Source organism: Schistocerca serialis, chromosome 9 (assembly GCF_023864345.2).
Source record: "Schistocerca serialis cubense isolate TAMUIC-IGC-003099 chromosome 9, iqSchSeri2.2, whole genome shotgun sequence".
NCBI lineage: Eukaryota > Metazoa > Arthropoda > Insecta > Orthoptera > Acrididae > Schistocerca > Schistocerca serialis.
This window is the reverse complement of record NC_064646.1, coordinates 366314654-366336389: the sequence shown is the minus strand read 5'-3', so window position 1 is coordinate 366336389 and position 21736 is coordinate 366314654. Positions and strand designations below refer to the sequence as shown.

At 37.8% G+C, this 21736-nt stretch overlaps 1 long non-coding RNA gene across 18 annotated transcripts in view; it reads right to left on the bottom strand.

The window, feature by feature from the left end:
* LOC126419337 (uncharacterized) overlaps positions 1-21736 on the bottom strand; it is a 95309-nt gene that overhangs the window by 35227 nt on the left and 38346 nt on the right. For 2 of the 18 annotated variants that reach the window (XR_007575970.1, XR_007575977.1), the window contains exon 1: positions 5541-6187. The exons of 6 other annotated variants lie outside the window; for them this stretch is intronic. This is a non-coding gene — a long non-coding RNA (uncharacterized LOC126419337). Of the gene's footprint in view, positions 1-5540; positions 6190-7089; positions 8254-21736 lie in introns of those variants that run through there. 10 more of the 18 variants (XR_007575972.1, XR_007575974.1, XR_007575980.1 and 7 more) reach the window with 10 other exon arrangements.

Here is a 21736-nt window from a genome sequence, read left to right as displayed (position 1 = left end):
TTTGATTCAATGGATATCTGTATTTCACACATTACACTACAGTTTTGGGTTGGAGTGAGGGTTGGAGGTAGAAGAGAAGAGATGCAGGTTGGTTACCACAGAATATTTCCAATGATCCATTGAATCAAATCACAGACAGGTAGATTGCATTTCTTGCAGAAATGTTTATAAGCATGTAGAGTTTGTAAAATGATACAAAACCAAGTTACAGAACATACATGTTACTCATTGTAATTAAAACCATACATGAATATAAAAGTATTTACTACTAACCATTACATAAATTTCAACAATAAATATTAATTCTCCTTGACATCTGTTCCAGTGAATACCTTACATAAAACATCATGGCTCCAACACCTAAAATCCTCTTTCCTCTGCACACACATTTTTCCTGAAACAAACTACGGCACTTCCAACCACAAGAACAGGATGCTGTCTCTTGAAAAACCATCACAATAACTTAGCAGAGATAGAATTATTTTGCTTTAATCAACAGTAATCAACCAATTTCCTCATGCCACTTCCCTGAAAGCTATCATAACAGAGTTGCACTTGACAGAGTGTCATAACATGACTAACTTTTCTCTGCTTCACCTGCAATATCTCGTATCACTGTAAGGCAGAAATTACATGCAATGCAGTAAGTTATGCATACCACATAGGTAAACTTTCTCCTAGTCATGGAAGACACAGCAGTAAACTAACCAAATTCTTTGACAGTTGCTCATCCTCACTCAGCAGCATACTGGCAATCCAGTCACTTCAAACACAAAATACCATTTTTGCCATTTACCATATGTTCACCTTAACGGATTGGCAACACCTCACACACTGAAGCATCACAGGGTTGCACATGCAAAAAGTGTTACCTCCTTGAACTGCATCAATAACAACAAGGACAACTAACTGCAGGACAAGCACCACGTGAGGTCCTCCACGTCAGGGATCTATTTCTCTGTGGTGCCACATGTGTAAATCTGGATCAGCCTGAATTCCTGCCCGTCCCAGGTATATAGGGTGGTACAAGCCAACAGGTTAGGACTTCGCACCACTGAAGCTCTGTACCAATTCATGCGGCAGCTCTTAGCAACCCATCATTCAGAGTGTGTTCAGAAGACACTACAGTGGGATCTAAGACTTCCCACCGATATCCTGAGACGTACCTGTCCGCAACTATGAAGAATGCCCCACCACTGTCGTTAGGAATGATCAGTGACATTGTCTTCATATCTTACTGTCTTCATGTTCCCCTACGTTTATTCACTGAGAGTACCAGACAAATGCCTGTTAGTGACAGAAAAGTTGTCCTATTTTACTGAGAAGAGTTTTGCCATTGTTATTAACTCTGTCCACTGTGGTCTTAATAAGCTCTTGTTTTTGGTTACCTGCGTCTTCCTATTGCTTATGAAGCATATTTCCATGGGAGATTATGAAATTTAGTAACTGCTGGTTGAACTATCCTTTCCTAAATGTATGTTTTCTTTTAACTTCCTGAACATTTACAGTCATTCCTGCTGCTTCCGACATGCACATTGTAATACAGCCTCCTTTATAGCCACAACCATTTCCCCTGAAAACAAATTAATACAGAGTGACCCATACAAGAGGGTAATATACAACAGTGTAAAAGAACACTGTCATTCCATGTGCTAACAATTCAGCAATAATCAAACAACAATTAAGCAATCCATAATGCAAGTGAATCATACCTCTCATGCCAATGATAAGCATTAACATAGCATGTCTGACTGAACCTCATACAACAAACCATGGAACCGAGCAACTACGCTCAAATGAAATTTATGCCACCACATGGGAGGCACTGTTTCAGTGTAACCAAAGCACCAATGCTGTGATCAACTGAATCCTGAACATACATCTTTTCCATATGCTTCGAACTTAATCACAGTGAATCTCATCATTCACGTTATGACTATTGATCCTAAGAGGCACAAGAAAGATTACAGTATTAGCTGATACCACTGATGTGCGAAACTGACGAAATACATATCTCTACTCTGTTAAATAACACACACCTTCTGTAAGTCAAACAAATGCTCTCAAATACAGACATACATTTAATGTTACTACAGAATAAGCATGCCCATTTCTGTTGGAAACACACACACACACACACACACACACACACACACACACACACACACACACACACACACACACACACACACACACACAGAGAGAGAGAGAGAGAGAGAGAGAGAGAGAGAGAGAGAGGAGGGGTGGGTTCACAGAGAACCACACACTATACTGCAATCCATGAAACAACAGCATACAACAGTCACAACTGCAAGGACCAATGCATCTGATCACACAAACAGCGAAATGGAATTGTGTGTTTTAGCACACCAGCCACTTACTACTCTATCACAGAGTGAGAAGCACACCAACTTAGCATAACATGCCTGCTTCGCACTATAGCAATTCCAACAGTATAAAAATTACTTACTGTTTCTACCAATATTTACACAATACAGACACAGCAGTCCCTATTTTATTCCAACTATGGAATTCTTGTGACATTCTTCCTTGCTTCATTAATGCTTCAGATAATTCTTTGTCCTAGCTGCTGCAACTTGTACCCGTTATTATATTCACATTTGCTCAGGTCACCTCTAACACTTGAGAAATAAGTCTTCAGGAATTTCATCATCACTTCATGCCCATAGGTGTGTACAGACTTGTGAAACAATTGCCAAATGGTACCACATACAATATTCGTTTCAGATCACATAAAAAACCAGTACATTTGACAAAGCACACATTGCACAAAAATGATGTCTACAAAGTATGGCAGACTTGCCCTTTGTACACACAAATCCACATCACTGATACCTGTAAAGTAAATACTACACACATTAAAACACTTCTGAGCAATGCCTCTAAGTTAGTGTTATGTTAGTAGTACCTGAAACATCCAAAACGATTATGCACTTTCAAGTTATACAGAAAGCCCAGTCGAAACACAATCGCAAGATAAACCACAGGAAGCACAGTCGAAACACAATCGCAAGATAAACCAATCATCGAGACTCTCATGCTATACCTACAAACCTATTAATCATAGTAGTCCATTTCACACCAGCGCTTCATTGACACTTAATCACTTTCATGCAATGCACTTGACAAAGTTATGTCAAGTTTAGGCCTTAGTGATGCCTATGTCCAACAGACTATTCATACATTAACACAATGTTGTCTCTTAGCATGGATGTCAACAAATTATTCAGTAAATCATGCATACAATACTCATGCAATGAGCAATTGATGCAGTACTCCATGTTTCAATCCATGTCACACAAAAAGATGCAGAGAGAGCTCCCAGTAGAACTCTGCATCCGACTGTACGTGTGTTATATAGGCTCTCATAAGCACAAAGGGCTGAACCCTGATTACACTGCATTACTAATGTAAGACAGGCTGAAACAGCATACCTTCAAAGAACCACATATAACAGGCAGAAACAGTACCAAAATGCTTGACTTAATATTTATTAATCACTGCACACTGCTCAAATTAACAAGTGCTCCCACAATTAACCTCAACAAAGCTTTACTTCACACATAGCCAAATACAATAAGTGTTTGCATAAAAAGTAATATATATATATATATATATATATATATATATATATATATATATATATATATATATATATATATATATGGTTATAATAGAGTGAAACATTCCACGTAGGAAAAATATATCTAAAAACAAAGATGATGTGACTTACCAAATGAAAGTGCTGGCAGGTCGACAGACACACAAACATACACACAAAATTCAAGCTTTCGCAACCAACTGTTGCCTCATCAGGAAAGAAGAAAGGAGAGGGAAAGACGAAAGGATGTGGATTTTAAGGGAGAGGGTAAGGAGTCATTCCACGGGTATACACTCGCGCGTGCACACACACACACACACACACACACACACACACACACACACACACACACACACACACACACACACATATATATATACAGACACCATCCTTTTTCCCCCCTAAGGTAAGTCTTTCCGCTCCCGGGATTGGAATGACTCCTTACCCTCTCCCTTAAAACCCACTTCCTTTCATCTTTCCCTCTCCTTCCCTCTTTCCTGATGAGGCAACAGTTTGTTGCGAAAGCTTGAATTTTGTGTGTATGTATGTGTCTGTTTGTGTTTCTATCGACCTGCCAGCGCTTTCGTATAGTAAGTCACATCATCTTTGTTTTTATATATATTGATCAAAGGCAGAGCCACGTGTGAAAGCACCCACGTGATCTACCAACTGACCTGCCTACACTGTGATGCATTCCATGTGGGAATGACCAGCAACAAACTGTCCATTCGCATGAATGGACACAGGCAGACAGTGTTTGTTGGTAATGAGGATCACCCTATGGCTAAACATGCCTTGGTGCACGGCCAGCACATCTTGGCACAGTGTTACACCGTCCGGGTTATCTGGATACTTCCCACTAACACCAACCTATCCGAACTCCGGAGATGGGAACTTGCTCTTCAATATATCCTCTTCCCGTTATCCACCAGGCCTCAATCTCCGCTAATTTCAAGTTGCCGCCACTCATACCTCATCTGTCATTCAACAACATCTTTGCCTCTGCACTTCTGCCTCGACTGACATCTCTGCCCAAACTCTTTGTCTTTAAATATGTCTGCTTGTGTCTGTATATGTGTGGATAGATGTGTGTGTGTGTGTGTGTGTGTGTGTGTGTGTGTGTGTGTGTGTGTGTGTGTGTGTGTGCGCGCGGGCGAGAGAGAGTGTATACCCGTCCTTTTTTCCCCCTAAGGTACGTCTTTCTGCTCCCGGGATTGGAATGACTCCTTACCCTCTCCCTTAAAACCCACATCCTTTCGTCTTTCCCCTCCTTCCCTCTTTCATGATGAGGCAACAGTTTGTTGCGAAAGCTTGAATTTTGTGTGTATGTTTGTGTTCGTTTGTGTGTCTGTCGACCTGCCAGCACTTTCATTTGGTAAGTCACATCATCTTTGTTTTTAGATTTTATATATATACAGACACAAGCAGACATATATATACACGCCCACTCATGCTTTGCATTCAATGGATCACTACAAATATTCTGTGTTAACCAATCTACATATCTCCTCTCCTCACTCCAACACTCACTCCAATCCTATAACCTATCTACATTTCACAGCACAACACTATGGAGTAATGTAAATCATGGAGTAATGTAAATCATGCATGCACTAATATTATAGGTCAAGTCATGAACAATGGCGATTGAGTTTAGGCTTGTTTCGCGCATTTACGTCACGCATACTCCACCAACCAATGAGCATTCAGTAGTGTTTTCAACACACTGCTATGTACGTCATAGCAAGTGCAAGCATTAAACATGATCATAGTGAGTTATTCAGTGAATTTTTATTCCACTTGTTGTGAACTGTCATGGCTGATTGTGGTGGTAAGCGACAAATTCTGCACAAGCAAGTGAAAGAACATTTGCAGAGTACACACTTTTTTCAATTGCAGCGCACATGTACGCACTTACCACAACTATCGGCTGGAACTGGCAATGGTGAAATCTGTGTCCACATCTCAAGCTGTATGAACTGGCATCATTCGTGGATCGGACTACAGATAAAATACACTCACTGTACTTAAAACCGTAAGAAAATACAAAGTACTTTCAACTAAACATAATATAAATTTCAAACAACCAAATATATTAATTCTCCATGACACCTATTGCAACCAATACCTTACACACATCATCATGGCTCCAACAGCAATAGTCCTCTTTCCTCTGCACATTTGTCCTAAAACAAACACTCCTCATACCACTTGACAAGCAAATCACAACAGAGCTGCATTTGATGGAGTGTCATAACATGACTAACTTTTCTGCTACATCTGCCATATCTCTTATCACTATAAGTCAAAAATTACATGCAATTCAATGCAATAAATTATACATACAACCTGGGAAAACATTCTCCAAGTCATGAGACATACATAGCAAAATAATGGAACTCAAACAGCTACTCACTCTCACTCAATAACATACTACTCAGTTCCCTTCTGATCATTTCAAACACATACTATCATTTTTCTGCTGCTGTTCCAACTACTTTCCTCTGACTGCATGTTTTTTGGTAACTTCTCATACATTTGCAGTTGCTCCTGCACCTTCCAACATGTACGTCATAAATTAACAATCCGTTACACCCACAACTAATTCCTATGAAAATAAAAAAACTCAGTGACGAATACAAAAGGTCACCTATAATAGCACAAAAGAACATTGTTATTTCAGCTGTTATAATTCAGCAATAAAACAAGAAAAATTAATACATCCATAACGCAAGTATATCATACCTCTCATGCCAGTGATGGACATTAGCATAGCATGTCTGACAACCTCATACAGCAAACCACATCACAAAGCAACCACACTGAAATCAAATTTGTCACCACATGCGAGGCACTGTTTCAGTACAATAAAACCAGTGGTTTACCAAATGCTGTGATCAACTGCATGCTGAACATACATCCCATCCAAATACTTTATACTTAAGCACAGTGAATCTCGTCATTCACATTATGACTATTCATGCTAAGAGACACAGGCAAACATTACAGTGTTTACAAATGCCACTGATGGTGCAGAACTAATGAAACACATACCTGTACTCTGTTCAGTAACACACAACACTCAACTATTCTGCAATACTGCCAAATATTTCAATACTACAACAGCAGTATGCTGTCCCTTACGGTTTCAATGAACCAATAGAAATATTCTTTGTTAATGAACCTACATTCTCCTCTTCACCCTCTGACACTCACTCCAATCCATTGCTCTGCATCCCACTGGCTACCTCTACTTTGCAGCATGACACTACGAATGGTGTACCACACATTATACATGAAAAACCATTAGACAAAATCAAGGAACACAATCTATGTATTATGTTCACTGTAATTAAAACCATACATAAATACCAGGGTGGACCAGGTAGAAGTGGCCCAGATGATTAGATATATCTTGAGGTATATTTTTGGTAGCTGTAACTGAAGAGAAAATAACATATACTTACTTCCAATAAAATTGAGTATATGCCCATACAGCCGGAGAAACCTTGGAGTGCCCTTACACAAACTTCAGGCCTGACAGATGTTATAAGAGGTCATTCTGGTATTGGAAATAGCTGGCCATCCATGTCACCTGATCTGTCAGTGTGTGATACTTTTGCGTGGCGAGCCATCAAGTCTAAGGTGTATTGCAACAACCCTCATAGTCTTCAAGAACTGCAGCAGAATATTTCAAATGAGACTGCAGCCATTCCAACAGTCCAGCTTTGATTCGCCTTCAGCAACTTGCTGACCAGAATCCAAAAATGCATAAAGATTAATAGTGGTACTTTACACATCTGTTATAGTCGAGTTAGTACTGAATTTCCATTCCTCTGGTGTGCTTCTTAGTGCCCTCAAATTCTGTTCTTTGCCCCACTTTTATTTGCTCCACCATCTACAAAATATTTGCATCTTCACATGAATATCAACTTCGACCCAATATATTGATTCTCCATGACACCTGTAGTGACCAACACATTAAATAGAACAACATGGCTCCAACAGCAATTTTTGTCTTTCCTCTGCACACACATTTGTTCTGAAACAAACTCCGCCACTTCCAAAAACCATAACTGGATACTGCCTAATGAGGAACTATCAGTGTACCTTAATAGGAAAAGAATCTTTTTGCTTTAATCAACAGCAATCACAATCAATTTCCTCGTGCCACTTCACTGAAAGAAATCACAACAGAGCTGCACTTGATGGAGTGTCATAACATGACTAGGTTTTCTGCTTCGTCTGCAACATCTTGTACCACTATCAGGATGAAATTACATGCAATGCAACAAATTATACAATCGATCTGGGAACACATTCTCCAAGTCACACATGACAACATAAAACTAACAAAACTCATTGGCATCTATTCATCCTCCTCCAACTGCATCCTGCTCAGACCCCTCCCACTCATTTCAAACTCGTACCAACATTTTGCTGCCACTGTTCCAGTTATTCTCCCCTAAATGTATGTTTTTTGGTGACTTATCGAATATTTGCAGTTGCTACTGGTCCTTTCAAGGTGTACATCATAACACAGCCTTCCATGACAACCACAACTCTTTCCTCTGAAAATAAATGAATATAGAGAGGCCTGTACAAAAGGGTTGTATGCAACTGCATAAAAGAACACTGCCATTTCAGCTGTTAACAATTCAGAAACATTGCAAAAAAATTAACCAATCTATAATGCAAGTGTATTATACCTCTCACACCACTGATTGATATTAGTATAGCATGTCAGACAAACTCTTACAACAAATCACATAACCGAGCAAGCATGCTCAAATCAAGTTTATGCCACCACAATGAAGGCACAGTTTATGAACAATATGCTTAACCAATGCTGTGACCAACTGAATGCTGAACATACAGCCTTCTGAAATGTTTCAAAATTAAGCACAGTGAATCTCATCATTCACATTATGACTATTCCATGTTAAGAGGCAAAAGAAATATTACAGTGTTAACTATTTATTCCACAAGTGACATCCTGATAATGTTTTCCCTTACATCATAAATGCTTTAGATAATGTTTTGTCTTAACTTCTACAACTAGGACCTGCTGATATATTCATATTTGCTTACAGTAGGTCACTCCTAACTCTTTGGAAACAGGTGCTCAGTAATTTCATCATTTCATATCCACTATCTGAGTACAAATTTGTGACAGTATCACCTAATGGTGCTACACACAACAATAATTTCTTTTCACATCAAAAACCACTACAGTCACTCAAAATACACATTCTGTAAAAATGGCCACCTATAAAATATAACAAGGAAAATAATCAATTTCTGCTAAAATAATTTAATTGGATAGATAAAAATATCTACTAACCAAGCGGCGGCAAAACACATATAAGTGAAATTTATAATTAGACAAGTTTTTGGAGCCAGTGGCTGCTTCTTCAGGCAGAAGGGTTGAAGGGAAAGGAAGAGGGGCACAGAGAGATGACTGGAAAGGCCTAGAAAAAGAGATGGATTTTAGGAAAGTCACCCAGAACTGCAGGTTAGTGTAGGCTTACTGGACAGGTGAGAAGGAAAGAATCATTTTCCTTTACCCATCTTCCTTCCCCTTTAACCCTTCTGCCTGAAAAAGTAGCCAATCTCTCCAAAAGCTAACGTAATTATAACCTTTTATGTGTGAGTGTACTGCTGCCACTTCGTGAGTAGATATTTTTATCAATCCCATTACCTTATATTTTTTATAGTAGCACCAAACAATGTTTGGTCAAGTTTAGGCCTTATAGATAAATATGTCCAACAGATTATTCTTACACTAACACACTGATATTAAAATTAGAAAAGCAATCTCTTCTATTAGCATGGATCTCTATGAATTATTTGGCAAATCACCCACACAATAATTGTGCACTGAACCTTTAATGTGGTACATCATCATTTCCACTCCATCAGGCAAAAAGATGCAGCCGTATATCCCTATAGTACTCTGCACCAAACTGTTCATATGTTAATCACATTCTTTGCTACGTTAATCACATTCTCACATGCAGAAGTGTCTTGACATTTTTAACCTGACTGCACAATATTACGTAACATAGGCTGAAACATGCTTGAGTTAACATACCCCAATAACAACTGCTGCCACAATTAATCTGAATGAAGCATTGCTTTACATGATGCACAATACAATTAATGTCTGCTTTTCAAACAAAATTACACTCCCTCATTAGTACAGACAAACTCTACATGCTTACCAGCATTTCTGCAAATTCCCCATTCCATGATTTGTGTTCAATGGATTACTAAAAATATTCTGTGTTAGCCAACCTGCATCACTTCTCTTCTCCCTCCTACACTCTCTTGAACACTCTTCAACCTACAGGCTACCTATATTTCACAGCATGACACTATGAATGGAAGTAATATACATTATGCATGCAGTAATATTAGGACAAAATCAAGTTCCATAATCTCCATGTTACACACATTGTAATTAAAACAATAGACACACACAAAATATTTACTACTAAAAGTCACATAAATTACAACTTCAGTCAAATATATTAATTCTCCATGACATCTGTTGCAACCATTACATTACATAAATCGTCATGTCACTAACTTGCCTCACAAACATTGGTCCTGATAAAAACTATGCCACTTCCAACTGCAAGAAAGTGGATACAGACTAATGAAAAACCATCATAATACCCTAGCACAGATTAAAGCAAAAAGATTCAATCAACAGCAATCACAATCATTTTCCTCATGACACTTCACTGAAACCATTTGCTTTGCAAGTAAATGAATACAGACTGACCCATACAAAATGGTTATATAAAACTGCATGAAATACCAGTGTCAATTCAGCTGTTAACAATTCAGAAATAAAGCAAGAAAAACTAACCAACCCATAACGCAAATGTGTCACACTTCTCACACCAGTGATGGACATTAGCATAGCATGTCTGAACTCCATACAGGAAACCACATAAACAAGCAAGCATGCTCAAATCTAATTTATGCAACCATACGGAAGGCACAGTTTATTAACAAGAAGCTGAACCAATGCTGTGACCAACAGAATCCTGCACGTACATCCTTTCCGAACACTTCATACTTAAGCACCATGACTCTCGTCATTCACATTATGACTGTTCATCTTAAGAGGCATAACAAATATTAAAGGGTTTTAAAGCCATTAATGGTGCAGAATTAATGAGACACTTGCCTCTATTCTACCCTGTACAATGCAACACCTTTTGCAAGTCTAACTTACAGTCAAATCAAACATTTCAATAATACATCAATATGACACCACTCACTTAAGAGCCTCCTACACTATCATTTATCAGAATTACACAGTATGTAACAGATCTTTGGGCACCAGTGCCCAAAGGCAGTCTTCTTCTTCTTCTTCTTCTTCGTCTTCTACTACTACTACTACTACTACTACTACTATCCACACTGCAAGTATTTCAAAACCACTTTACACAACTCACCCATGTCTTTCAACAAAATGAGCTATTGTTTCCAACACCTCTTGCATTCTCAATAATTACTCAAAAGGTCAACTGAAAGCCCTCTGCCGATGAAAATGTGTCTCAATAAATGTCTTTATTCCTGTTGGAAGAGAGAGAGGCAAAGGGAAAAGGAGCGGGGGGAAGGGGAGAGAGAGAGAGAGAGAGAGAGAGAGAGAGAGAGAGAGAGAGAGAGAGAGAGAGGGGGGGGGGAGGGGGGGGGGGTTGCACAGAGACCAACTCAGTGGACTGCAATCTATGAAACAACAATACACAACATTGTCACAACTACAAGTGTCAATGCATCTGGTCAAACTATCTGCAAAACAGAATTATATCTTTTACGACATCATCCAGTTATTCTGGAAACGCTAAGACCAACACACCCACCTAACATCACACACCTGCTTCACACTATATCAATTACTTACTGTTTCTACCAATACTTACAAAATGAAGGAACAGCAGTTTCTACTGTGTACCATCAATGACAACCTGATGATGATTTTCCTAAGATTATTTATGCTTTAGATAATGCTTCATCCTAGTTGCCATGACTAGCACCTGCTGATATATTCCAATTTGCTTTGATCTCTTCTAACTCTTGGAAAACAGGTGTTCAGTAATTATGTCATCATTCACGGCCACTACGTGGGTACATATTCGTGAAACAATCGCCAAATGGTGTCACATATAACATGCATTTCGTATCACATTAAAAATCACTAGATTCCCTCAAAGCACCCATCCCACAAAAATGACTATTGTGAAGTATGCCACATTTGCTCTACATACAGTTAAATCCACATCACTTCAACAATGTACTCACTAAAACATTTCTGACCATTCCCTCTCAGCTGCTGCTATGTTATTAGTACCTAACATGCACCAAAATGACTGCACTTGCAGGTTATACAGATACAGAAAGGCCACTCCAAACACAATCCAAGATAAAATGATGATAGAAACTCTCATGCTGTAGCTACAATCTCATTATATGATACTATTCCAGTTGGCAACACCACTTTGTTGACACTAACAACAATTTCATGCAGTAAAATCACCTGCCCTTTTCCTTCACCCTTCTTCCTTTCCCTCTATCCCGAGAACAAGCTACTGACCCCAAAAGCTTCCATGCGTAATACATTTTTTTGTATAGGTGTTATCCTGCTTGTACTTGGTGAACAGATTTTTCATCTATCCAATCACATTATATTTTGTATAGTAGCACCTAATAATGTTATGTCAAGTTTAAGCCTTAATGGTACATATGTCCAACAGATTATTCTTATTTTAATACGCTGACATTAACACTGTAAATCTCTTAGCATGGATCTTTATGAATTATTCGGCAAATCACCCACGCAATATTTGTGCATTGAACCTTTTAATGTGATGTGGCAAATCACCCACGCAATATTTGTGCATTGAACCTTTAATGTGATGTATCATAATTTCCTCTCCATCATGCAAAGAGGTGCATATTTAGCTCCCAATAGTGCACTGTGCCGAACTGTTAATCACATTCTCATATGCGCAAACGGCTTGACACTACTGAACTGACTGCTCAACATTAATAAAGTGACACAGGCTGAAACAGCGTAACTGCAAAGGCCCACATGTAACAAGTACAAATTGTACCAAAACCCTTCAATTAATCTTAATTCAACTTTGTAACACTGATCAAGCAGCTAGTGCTGCTGCAAATTAACCTGAACAAAGCATTGCTTAATGCATAGCAAAATACAATTAAAATCAGCATTTCTAAACAAAACTACATGCTGTGCCTAGTATACACATGCTCTACATGCTTATCAACATTTCTGCAAACACTGCAGACCCCCCATTCCACGATTTGTGCTCAGTGGATTACTAGAAATATTCTGTGTTAATCAATCTGCATTATTTCTCTCCTGCAGTCACCTTATCCATCACTCTTCACCCTACAGGCTACCTATATTTCACAGCACGACACTATGAATGGAAGTAATATACATTATGCATGCACTATTATTAGAAATAAATCAAGTTGTATAATCTACATGTTACACTCATTGCAATTAAAACACTCAATGAATATTTACTACTAAACATCACATAAATTACAAGTTCAGCAAAATATATTTTCTCCACGACACCTGTTGCAACCAATACATTACATAAAATGTCATGCCACCAACAGCAATAGTCCTCTTTTCTCGGCACAAACATTTGTCCTGAAAGAAACTATGCCACTTCTGAAGGCAAAAAAGTGGACACAGACTAATGAAAAATCATCACAATATCTTGGCAATGAATGACTCATTTTGCTTTAGTCAACTGCCCTCATAATCAATTTCCTTATGCCATTTCATTGCAACAAACCACAGGAGAGCTGCTCTTGTTGGAGCATCATAACATTAATGACTTTTTTGCGTTATCTGCAACATCTGGTACCACTGTAAGGATGAAATTACATGCAGTGCAACAAATTATACACATGACCTGGTTACAAATTCTCAATATCAGAGATGCCACAACAGGAAACTAACCAAACTCTGACAGCTTCTAATCCTCCTCCACCTGCATCCTGCTAAATCCCCATCTTTTCAAACTCATTATCAATTTGGTACAACTCTTCCAACTATTCTTTTCTAATGTACATTTTTTGATAAATTCTCAAATATTTGCAGTTGTTCCTGCTCCTTACGAGACATACATCGTAATATAGCCTTAAATTTTAACTACAACCATTGCCTCTGAAAATAAATGAATACAGTGTGATCCATACAAAAGCATCATATACAACTGCATCAAAGAACATCGTCATTTCAGTTGTCAACAATTCAGCAAAAATGCAAGGAAAATTATCCATACTGCAAGTATATCAAATCCCTCATTCCACTGATGCACATTAGCTTGCATGTCTGACTGAAGCAAACCATGTAACCAAGCAAGCATGCTCATAGCAAATGTGTGACACCACATGGGCGGCACCTTTTCAGTGCAATAAAACCAGAGACTCAACTGATGCTGTGACCAACTGAATTCCAAACATACACACATACTTTCCAAATGCTTGAAACTTGTGAATCACGTCATTCACATTATGACTGATCATCCTAAGAGCCACAAAAAGTATTATAGTGTTAGCTGACTCTACTGATGTGCAGAATTAATGGAACACATACCACTACTTCATTCAGTAACACACAACTCTTTTAACTCAGACCAATTCCCTCAAATACAGTCAAACATTTCAACACTACATTAATACAACATACTCAACTGCGACTATTCTACAAAAATTCTTACATCAATTACGCAGTATGCCACTGTTCTTCGGGTATCAATGACTAAAGGCAGTCTATAACAATTACAACTACCTGCACTGTCAACATTTCAAAACTACTATTTGCACACCACCCGTGTCCTTGAAACAGTGAGGTATCTTTCCCAACACCTCTTGCATTCTCAACAATTAATCAATCAATAATTCATCTCACTGCCCTCTGCTAACCATTATGTACTGTATGTGTCTCAAGAAACATGCTCATATCTGGTGGAAGACAGAGAGAGAGAGAGAGAGACAGAGAAGGGTTCACACAGAGACCTACACACTAGACTGCAGTCCATGAAACAATAGCATACAAAATAATCACAACAAGAAGTAGGAGGTTGTAGCAGTTCACCTACTTCGTTTCTTTGGTTGTTGTCCTCGCTGTTGATGTACTTTCACTTACAATAATACATTGCTATATATGGCCAGTGCACTATTGTTCAACTTTCAATAAGCCTCATTACTAATTTGCAGGTAAATCTCCGCATACTGCTGCAATAGCTTACTACTGAACATCTACGAGCAGTAAAAACCTAACCACGAAGTTCACAGTTCTTGAAGAATAGAACGGTACGTATGGAGCAGACACTGTCATTGTTTTAACATATGGCCTAACTGTGCAACACTTATTTCACAGTTAAGTTGAAGCATTGTTGTTCTAACCAACACAGGTTTCTTGTCTGAAACTTGGCCATGGACTGACTGTCTTGGGACCAAAAATCGGGCCCTTATATATCCTCACAATAATAGGTGCTGAAACTACACATTGTTCGATGTTTAATTTACAGAAATCACAATCAAAACTTAACTCATTAAATGAATACATTGAAGGAGTGCGTCTTTTTAACTGTTTCTTCTACTACAAGGTTTAGGCCGAATTATTTGTTTAAATGATTAAATTAACAAATATCATTACACAAACAATACTTTTGACAAAACTGTTAGTTACTTTGCAATTAATTAAGGGCTGGCTTTGCTAACATGTTTTTGAGTAGAGCCAAATGAATACTTAAGGAATGCTAGTGTTTTGTCTTCCAAATGTTTATAATTATTACAGAACATACATTTGTTTGTACATCAACAATAGAATTTAAGTTATGAAACTATTAGTGATTTCACCCTATAACAAAAAGACACTATCTATTTAGCCAAAATTAATTAGAACATCAATTACATACATAAAACTAAGCACATAATTAGATTTGGTGTTGTATTCTTTAAGACTGATGGCCAACCTTCCTCTTTTGTGAAAATGCAGATTATATTCACATATGTTAATGGTACTTAATTTTTTAAAAAAAAAAAAAACGAATTTTAAGGAGGCATATGGCAAAAAAAGAGAGGAAGTACAAATATCCCAGCTTGTCTCATCAGAAGATCAACTTGTAATGGGACATCCTCGTCTAGCATTACTTCTCCTAGGCAGTAGTCATCGATACCAGTATCATTTTTCGAATTTTGGACAGGTTAATATTATCTCAATTGCTTTTCTGAATACTTTCATATGATTTTATACACAGTATCTTATATCTAAAGTCAAATTTTATGAAAAGTAATTACTTTATAAAATATTTTAATTTCGATGTTGTAATCGATAAGAACTAGTTCTGAATTTACAGTTAAAATTATTTTTTTAGAAACATTTGAAATTATGAATTATTTGCGCACTTAAAATTTATATTATTAATTACACAGTCCTTTACTGTTTCCTTTGTTTACTTCTGGAATCATTTATGAAATAATAATAAAAATTAATAATGTAAAGAAAACAACTACATTTAGTAAGACAAATCGTAAACCCTTTGGAATATTGTTATTTCCACAGAGAGTGAGATTTGTAAGCTTGCCTCTGATGTGATCAGATGTATTTTTTGTACAATAGGTCTGAACAATGTAATTTTGGCTTTGTTAATATGATAAATCAAAATACTGTATGATACACTAAAATGTGAGAAAATAAGTGGAAAAAATATTTACATAAAAAAATTCTCCAACAACAATCTCCCAATTTATTTAGTTCAAATCAGTTGTGAGGACCCGACGTTAGATGTTAGCTTCAAGAACCAGGCACCTGGACAAGAAGAACTGGAGTCATCTCGAGATGACAAGTTAAGTAAACTTGAAAATTTATTGTGACCTTTGCTCCTCTCAAATCCTCATAAAAGAATCTGCATGTTAATTACCTGAACTGGGCATTGTTCAATATGGATAATAGATGGAAGAAGGAAGGAGGGGGGGGGGGGGGGGTGGGGGGGGGGGGGGGGGGGACACACATTACAAACTGCTCACACCAACAGTAAAACAGAATTATACCTTTTAAGCACATCATCTAGTTATTCCTCCAAGGCAAAATCAGCAACACACAAACATAGCATCACATGAATGCTTCACACTATAGTAATTACTTAATGTTTCTACCAGTACTTACAAAACAAAGACATAGCAGTTCTACTTATTCCACCAAGGACTACCTTATGACATTTTTCCTTACATCAGTACAAATTTAGATAATGCTTTGTCCTAGCCGATACGACTAGCACCTGCTGCTATATTCACATTTGCTTTGGTCTGTTCTAACTCTTGGGAAACAAGATTTTCAATAGTTGCCTCAATCACTTCATGTCCACTAGGTGGCTACAAACTTGTGAAACGATCACCAAAGGGCAGCACATACAACATTCTTCTCACATCACATTAAAAACCATTAAATTTGTTCAAAGTACACATTCCACAACCATTACTCATAAAATACGCCACACTTTACCTCCATACAGGTATATCCGCATCATTGCTATCTGTAAAGCAAATACACTAAACTCTCACTAATACGGTCCTCAGTAGTCTGGCCTCTCAGTAATCCAGCACACTTCCAGCTTCTAGTCGTTCAATCTGAAATGACACCTACAGTAATGAAATTTTGTCTGCAACCATGTGGTTAGTTAATTATAATGTTTAACATTCCTGTACACTTTGAAACTGTGGCTTTCCTTATGAATCATTATCATGGATTCTAAAGGGAAACACATTATGCTAGACCACAAGCAGAAACTCAAAACTACTGTTGCTGACAACTGTGTTGGACTAGCAACTATTTATGACCAAACTTTAGCAGAAAAGGGGTAATCACAAACTCACAGGAAAATTATGATGAAACTGATGAAGTAGAGGACATAGGAAGAGGTAACATGAGGATAAAACTGCCAGCGCTGAAACTCGAGACGTCTTTCTGGAGTACATTATGCATCAATCAGAAACATGGCAGGACCTATGAAATGCTTGTAAATCCGTTGTGTGATGAAGCATACTACCATTGCTTATCATCACAGTGACAACCAAAACTATGGGATATGTTTCCTAGTGAACATCTAGTGATACTATTACACATGTACACACTCAAAGACAAAATTTTCTGTAAAAATTAATGTATCTTTTCATTTCATAAAGTACAATCCCTATGTATTTACACTAAATTTTAGGCACTCTCACCAATCCAACACTCCCTCTAAACCAGCACCCATATGTGCAAGGGATGGCCGGTTTAGCAAGAGTCTAGGGAACTCAACTCATTAAGATAGTTTTGACCATTTCCTCTCACCTACTGTTATGTTATTAGTACCTGACACATATCAAACCAACTACACAGTTTCAAGCTATACATATACAGAAAGACCACTCAAAGCACAACCCCAACATGAACCTATTACTGAACTCTCACCCTGTAGCTACAATCTGGTTACACGATACTCTTCCATTTCACTACACCACTTCGTCAACACTAAAAATTTTTTTCATGCAACAAAATGGCTTACTTTGAATAACAACATTTCGAAATGTTAGGCCAAGTTTGGGCCATACTGAAACATATATTCAAAAAATTATTCTCATATTAACAGACACCAAACTTTGCAAAAGCACAGTCAGTCTCTTACCATGGAACTCAATGAATTATTCAGCAAGTCACCCATGCAATATTCATGCACTGAGCTCTTAATGTGGTTCATCATCATCTCCTCTCCATCATGCAAAAAGATGTAGATATCACTCCCAATAGTCTCTGCACCAAACTGTTCCTATGTCATTCACACTCTCATATGCACAAAGGGATACACATTTGTAACCCAAATGCACAACATTACTAATGTGATACAGGCTGAAATGGCATAACTGTAAACAACCACATATAACAGAACAAATGATACCAAGACCCTTGAGTTAATACATGCCAGAAGCACGTGCTCAAACAACAAGTGCTGCCATAATTAACATGCTTCACACATAGCCAAATGCAATTATGTCTGCTTTTTAAACAAAAATACTCTCTCCCTAGTATATAAAAACTCTACATGCTTACCAATATTTCTCTGAACACTGCATACTCCCTTTCCCTTGATTTACATTCAACTGTAATCAAAACCATTGTTAAATACAGGACGGAGCAAATAAAAGTGGCCCGGAAGATTTGAATCTTTCACCATATATTTGTGGCAACATTAACTGAGGAGGAAATGACCTACAGCTATTTCCAACAGGATGGAAAAAATGCCCATACCGCCACAAGTACCTTGTAGCATATTTACACTAGCTTCACACCTGACAGATGTTATCAGATGTCAGTCCGGTCACAGAAAAAGCTAGTCACCATTTTCACCTTATCAGGATCCAAAAATGCAGAAAGATTAATGGTGGTCACTTTCAATATCTGCTATAGTCAAGTTAGTACTGAATTTCCATTCCTCTTTTAGGACTCTTAGTACCCTGGAATTCTGTTCTTCGGTACACTTACTTGCTCCACCATCTACAAAACATTTACATCGTCATATAAATATCAACTTCAGCCAAATGTATTAATTCTCCATGACACCTGTTGCAACCAATACAATACACAAAACATCAGTGCTCCAACAGCAATTGTCCTCTTTTCTCAGCACACATATGTCCAGAAACAAACTCCACCACTTCCAACCACAAAAACTGGATATTGCCTAATGAAAAACCATCAGTATACCTTAACAGGTACATAATCATTTTGCTTTAATCAACAGCAATCACAATCCATTTCCTCGTGCCTCTTCACTGAAACAAATCACAAGCGAGTTGCTCTTGACAGAGCGTCATAACATGAGTAAATTTACAGCTTCTGCTCAGTGTCTGGTATCACTATCAGTATGAAATTACATGCAATGCATCAAATTACACACTTGCTCTGGAGACATTCTCACAGTCACAGATGGTACAACAGAAAAATAACCAAACACTGACACTTAGTCATCCTCCTCACACTGCATCCTGCTCAATCCCTTCCTGTCATTTCAAACTCTTCCTATCATATTGCTGCAGCTGATCAAAATGTTCTCTAAATGTATGTGTTTTGGTAACTTCTGTCATTTCAGCTGAAAACAATCCACATTAAAGCAATAAAAATTAAGATATCCATAACGCAAGTGTGACATACATTTCATGCTGATGGACATTAGCATATAATGTTTGAGAAAATCTCATACAGAACCTGTGTAACAAAGGAAGCATGCTCCTACCAACTGTATGCCACAATGAGGAAGGGGATGTTTCAGTGCAATAAATCCATAGGCTTAAATAATGTTGTGATAACTGAGTCCTGAACATATATCCTTTCCAAAAGCTGTAAACTGAAGCGCACAGAATCTCAGCATTCACATTATGACTAATCATCCTAAAATGCACAAGAAATATTACAGTCTTATGTAAAGTCACTGATGGTGCAAAACTAATGAAACACATACCTCTACCCTGTTCAATAACACACATCATCTGTAACTCAAAGAAATACTCTACAATACAGCCATACATTTCAATGCTACATCAGCAGAAGAATGCCACTAAACTGTGACCTCCTTACAGAATATCCTACCTCAGTTAGAAAGTACGTATTTGATCTTGGGGCATCACTGCCTAAAGGCAGTCTGCAACTATTCACATCTCCAACATTTCAAAACTAATTTCTAGAAATCACCCACATCTTTCATGCAGTGAGGTCTTTTCCAATATGTCTTGCATCCTCAATTACACAACCAGTATGTCAACTGATTGCCCTCTGCTGACCAATGTGTGTGTGTCTTAAACATGCCCACTTCTGTTGGAATAAGGAGAGAGAGAGAGAGAGAGAGAGAGAGAGAGAGAGAGGGGGAGGTGTCTCTCCACAGACACCAACACACTAGACTACAATCCACAAAACAGCAACATACAATGCAGTCACTGCTACAAGTACCAATGCATCTGGTCAAATGTACAATGAAACAGAATTATATCTTCTAGCCCATCATCCATTTTTTCCTTCAATGCAAAGTCAACAACACACCAAGGTAGCATTAGACTTCTCCTTCACACTACAGAATTACCACAGCAAAGAAATTACTTTCTGTTTCTACCTATACAAATACAGTATAGACAGTAGTTATTAATTTATTCCACCAATGACAACCTGATGACATTTTTCCCTACATCAATAATGCTATCTGTGCCTTGTCCTAGCTCATTAGACAAGCACCTGCTGATATATTCACATTTGCTTATGTCAGTTCTAACATTTTGGAAACAAGCACTCGTTAATTACATCATCACTTCATGGCAGCTACATGGGTACAAATTTGTTGAAAACTGCCGTATGCTGCCACATGCAACGTTCATCTCACATCACATTAAAAACAACTACATTCCGCAAAAATTACCACTTATAAAACATGGCACTCTTGCCCTTCATACAGGTAAATCCACGTCACTGATATCTGTAAAGCAAGTAACAATATTAGAGAAGGAAAGCTGCTACTCACCACATAGCGGAGGTGCTGAGTAGCAACTTTACTTCTCTAATATTGTTACTTTCATCCTGGATTTTCCATTATAAAGCAAGTAATATACTCATTAAAACAATTCAGAGCATTCCCTCTCTGCTGCTGCAATGTTATTTGTATGTGACACATATCAAAAGGACTACACATTTGCAAGTTATATTTATAGAAAAAGCACACTCAAAACACAACCTCAAGACAAACCAATGAATGAGACACTCACACTGTAGCTACTAATTGATTATATGATACTGTTATGTTTCACAACAGCAAGGGCATTTAACAATGTTAGATCAAGTTTAGGCCTTAGTGATACACACCCAACACATTCTTACATACACACTGGCACTAATCATCCAAAAGCAATGCAATCTCTTCGCATGTATCTCAACAAAATATAGGAGAAATCACCCATGCAGTATTCATGCATTGAGCCCTTGATGTGGTACATCATGTCTACTTTTGCAACATGCAAAAAGAT